Source organism: Hyaena hyaena, unplaced genomic scaffold (assembly GCF_003009895.1).
Source record: "Hyaena hyaena isolate Hyena2069 unplaced genomic scaffold, ASM300989v1 scaffold_688, whole genome shotgun sequence".
Taxonomy (NCBI): Eukaryota; Metazoa; Chordata; class Mammalia; order Carnivora; family Hyaenidae; genus Hyaena; species Hyaena hyaena.
In genome coordinates, this window is record NW_024081317.1 from 625,784 (window position 1) to 631,425 (window position 5,642).

Below are 5,642 nucleotides of genomic sequence, written 5' to 3' on the forward strand. Positions count from 1 at the left end.
AGTAAAAATAAAGTGTCTGAATATTTTCACCATGGATGAAGAATTTGTTATTTTTGAAGAACTAAAGACCTGTCCTGACCACAGTCTCTTGTGCAAGTCCTAATGCAGATGTCTGGCATACAAGACATCTGTCTTTATCACTGCTGTGCCTTTATGTTAAGCTTATCGTTTCCTTGCCAGGAGCTGTTCCCAGCCCAGCTGAATGTGCCATGTTCTACCAGAGAGACATCATTGCAAGAGTGTGTTGTCTTAAATGTAGCAAAAATCCGTTTTCATATGGTGGCAGGAATAAAGTGCTTTTGAAAACTGTTCCTTGCTTCCCTGACAATGATGACATGCAGAGTAAACTGTGTTCCACATTTCTAGGTTCAGAAAACCACCCATTGTAGTGCCAGTCAGCCACTGCCGGGCTTGCTAGGAAAGGGCACAGAAGAAGAATCTGAAAACCCACAGCTCTGGACATTTAGAGGAATAGAAGGGGAAAGGCAGAGAGTTCCATAATCTTACCTCTTGCCACGCTAAGGGGATGGAAAAGGCACTGAACTGTCCCGTACCAGTACCTTTCACAGGTGGCCTGGAATGCCAAGAAAGGGGCAGGGAAGAGGCTAAGGTGCCAGAGGGAATTCCCAAAGTAGACTGTGTCCTCTCCGGTTGCCATGGTAAGAACATCAGAGTTTCTTAAGAGCCAGGTTTATTCTACAGAAGTCAGCTGGGGCTTAACCATGTTCATAGTACTCCACAGAGACCCTGCCCACAGAGAAAGGAGAGCCCAGCAACGAGAGTGAGGGAGGCAAATTGCTTTGGGGTCCAGGAGTTTGGGACAGAGTAATATTGGGGACTTTTGAGAAAAGAATGTAGAATTTTAATAGCTGAATTGCCCCAGAAATAATCGTGCTCGGCTGCGTTTTCCACCAAAAATGAATGAAAAGAAAATTACGTTTGCTCTGGGCAGATGGAGGTAGAGGGCTGCTCTAGACCCTGAATGTTATATTCAGATTTTCCGTAGTAAGATACATGTTTGCACACATCCATGTTCATATTTCTACTTGAAATTGGCTACCTTAATGAAGGTCCAACTGTGGAAACCCATTTGTAAAATGACTTCTTGTAATGTACTGTTGATGATCATTTAAGAGCTGCTGGTCTCTGGACTTCCAGAAGCAAGAAAGAGTATTGTTTATCTGTGTATAAATCAGTGTAAGAAATTTCACTCAGACACAACCGCTAGAACAACTGCCCACCCCCTAAGAAACAGGCATATTTCTTTTATGTTTTATAAAATTCTCTCTATTCCTGACCTGCTAGAAAGTTTCGATCTTGGCTTGCTTTATACTGGCTCACTATTATGCTTAGTATATTTGCCTTTTTAAAATGGCAACAACGTTTTCATATTTTGTGTTAGTTTTCATCTCTCTTTCGTGTTCTCTCTCTCTCTCTCCTTCTTGCAAATTTCATCATACTAAAATCTATTTTTGGAAGTGTTGATGTCTAAACACATTTAATAATGTTGATTAGGTACACTTCATTTGTTCTTGGCTTATTCATTTCTTTTATTATAAATACAATTTGGAAATAGAACTATGTAGGTAAAAGTTACACATTTATATATATTGATTATGCAGTTATATAGTTATATATAGATGTATATATATATACACACATATGAAATTTTAATCATATATATGATTACACACACACAGAGGACTTGGAGTAAATTTTAACTTTTATTTTTAAATGTGAGCGAAAAGAGCCAGTGGTGATGGTATCTGAATCTGTTGTCCCAATTATAATCTCACAACTCTGAGCTCCCAACATGGTTGGAAACACCATTTATCTACAGAATTCTTCTGCTGGTGTTTTGCTCCCAGGGAAACAGAGAAAATAAAGAGCTGACTGCCTTTAATGTTTTTGCTTTTTATGTCCATCATAGTGTTCTGCTTTTAGCAAATACCCCACACATTAAAAGTTTGCTTCATATTTAACCTTAGGAATTTCCTTTGGTAGGCTGGTCCTAAAAACTTGCCCCAGAAATATACAAATGCTATTAAAACATCTATTTGTGCGTTTCTTTTCTTTCTTTTTTTCCGTTTCAGCTGAAAGTATACTTACCCTAAAGTGCACATTTGCAATAGGCATAAATTACTAATGTCAGAAATAAATTTCAGTGCAAATTCATATTATTCCTGTACATAGTGCAGTGACAGCTTTTTGGAAATCATGTGCCCAAGGCGCTCCAGGAAATCTCAAGTCTATTGTCAATTTCATGCATTGTGAGACTTTTATTTTGGTGTCCCCCACCCCTTGCTTTTAGGTGAATTCTTTTAGTCCTCAGTATTATCCATGCTCTTTGGATCACCCAGGAGTTTGTCTAAGACTCCTTCTGAGAAGATGACATACTAATATGTGACTATGTAATTGAATTTTTGACATATGCAAAAATAGTTGTAAAGTAGATAAAGAGAAAGTACTGTAAATAGATATTTAAAAGAAGGGAACAGATGGCCTCTTTGTGAAGATGTTCAGATAAAGCCGAAAAATCACAGATGGTTTATACGTGTGGGGTAGGTTGATGAGGGAACCTAAATTTGGTGGGGCGGAATGGACAGAGCTCTGTTTCCTAAAAACCTGAAGTTTGGATTATCAGAGGAAAGCGTTATGGACTACACGAAAACACAGGCAAGCTATTAAAAATGTGGCACACTGCGTTTCTTCTTCCTGGGACACCTCCATTTGCATTTCATTGTTCCATCAGTAAATACATAACTAGCAGTAAACTGGTGAAGGGGAACATTTTAAGTGTGAGGATGATAGGGCAGGTAAAATACAAATATTGCAACGTGTACACAACTAAATTAATGCTGACTTAAGTTTAATTCTCTTTCAATATTGGCTTAGCCTTGTTTATTTACTTTACAAATAAAACATTAAGAACATTCAAAATATACCAGCTCATTTTCATACTTATATCTAGTTGTGGGGAATATATGGATTTTTAGGAGAATAAACAGTCCATGAGCTGTCTTCTCCCTCAGGCAGCACTTTCCACGTTAGGCAATTCTCATAACAAAGAAGCAGACAAACTTGTGTTTTTGTTTTGTTTCACTTTTTTAATAATGACATAGACCATTCTTGAATGATATAGCTTAAATAATGCAAAATTATTTAGATTTTAAAATATCCTCCACCGCCACAGTTCTCGTCTTCCTATTTTTTTATTTATTTTTTAAATGTTCTTTAAATGTTTTTTGTTTTTTGTTTTATTTCTGAGAGAGAGAGAGAGACAGACAGACAGCATGAGCAGGGGAGGGTCAGAGAGAGAGGGAGCTACAGAATCGGAAGCAGGCTCCAGGCTCTGAGCTAGCTGTCAGCACAGAGCCCTACCTGGGGCTCGAACCCACAAACTGTGAGATCATGACCTGGGCCAAAGTTGGGCACTTAACCAACTGAGCCACCTGGACACCCCTCATCTTCCTATTTTAAGTCTGTATTCTGACCTTTAATGGCAAGTGCTGTTATCATTTCAGTATGTACTTTCTTCTATCATTTTCTATGGATTTGAATGTGTGTATATATATGTCCAAATTCGCATATCTGGATTTTATTTAAACCTTTAGTCAATAATTCCTGCTCAGAAACTTCCCCCTTTTATTAATAATATCTTAGAGAGTTTTACACAGAAATCCAACTCATTTTGATAAAGGACCACATAGTACTGTGTAGAATGAAAGTATCAAAATCTGTCGAGTATTTGGCATATTTCCATGAAAAGAAAATCAATTACTAAATATGCTTCATTGAACAGATATGAACAGATGTTTTATAATCATGTGTGGAAATATGAAAGGAGAATTGATAGGTGAGTACCAAAAATCATAACCATTAAATTTTTTTGATAAATGGTGCCAAACTGCATTTAACAAATTATGTTTCCACCAAGATTATATGACAGCACCATAACTCAATCCCTAGCCAAAAGTAGATAGTGATTTTAATTTGATTTTATACATATTAGTTTATAAAATTTGTTTAACAACAACTAACTTCAGGGGCGCCTGGTGGCTCATTCAGGTAATGTCCAACTTCGGCTCCAGTCATAATCTCACGGCTCGTGAGTCTGAGTCCTGCATTGGGCTCTGTGCTGATGGCTCAGAGCCTGGACTCTGTTTCAGATTCTGTGTCCCGTTCTCCCTCTGCCCGTCCCCTGCTTGTGCTCTGTCTCCCTCTTTCAAAAATAAACATTCAAAAAAAATTGAAAACAAAACAATAACAACAACTAACTGTTATTTGCACTGTGAGAAACATTTCCCCTTACCCCTGAGCTGAAATTTTCCTCGAACACTGATCTATGTGTCTTTCTTGGTTCCGCTGCTGGGTAACCCAGAAGAAATATCTCTGCTGTCTATATAATATCATCCTTACATCTTAGAGACAGCCGTGATGTCTCTCTGAAAGGTTGTCTGCCATAGACTGTCTGTCCCTCGTTCCTTTAATCGTGTCTTTTTAAAAATTCACTCATTCATTCATTCACTCATTCACTCATTCATTCATTCATTCATGTATTTGAGAGAGAGTCTGTATTTGAGAGAGAGACAGACAGACAGACAGGCAAAACAAGCACGCACACAAGTAGGGGAGTGGATGGGGCACCTGGGTGACGTACTAGGTTAAGCATCCAACTTTGGCTCAGCTTAAGATCTCACGGTTGGTGAGTTCAAGCCCCACCTTGACTGTATGCTAACAGCTTGGAGCCTGGAGTCTGGTTCAGATTCTGGGTCTTCCTCTCTCTCTGTCCCTCCTTTGTTCACACACACACACACACACACACACACACACTATCTCTCTCTCTCTCTCTCTCTCTCAAACAAGAGATAAACATTGAAAACTTTAAAAAGAAAACAAGTAAGGGAGTGGCAGAGAAAGAGACAGAGAATCTAAAGCAGGCTCCATGCTCAGTGTGGAGCCTGACATAGGACTCAGTCGCACGACTCTGGGATCACAGCCTAAGCTGAAATCAGGAGTTGGACGTTCAACTGACTGAGCCACACATACACCAACTTTAATAATTTCTAATTAGATTGGGTTTTTATCATTTCACTGTCTCTTTGTATGTATTCTGTACCTCAGAGTAGTTTACAGAAGTAGTTTACTCTAGTAGTTTGCAGAGTCCTAAATAAAAAGCAGCTTCAATATTACCTGTGTTTTCTAGTCTTATACTTACTCATAAAAGGCATTTAAGTAATATGGAACAAATTTTAAGGAATCCTATCTTTTTCTTGAGAAGTGGTCTGTATATTCATGCATGTTACTTGTACAATTTGGACAAGAAAATTGATACTCAGGGCTGTGCTCTTTCTATCCCTACAATATATAACCCCTGGAAACTTGCTGTATTAGTTAGACATAGTGATTAAGATCACCAGCTTTTATTTCAATGCTACTTTGGAGACCTAACTTTCTTTCATTCTACCCATCCTTTTGGCTTCTTCCAAGCTACTGCTACTTCCCTCACATATATGTGTGTATGTGTGTGTATTTTTTAAATGCTTATTTATTTTTGAGAGACACACACACACAGCATGAGCAGGGGAGGGACAGAGAGAGAGGGAGACACAGAATCTGAAGCAGGCTCCAGGCTCCCAGCT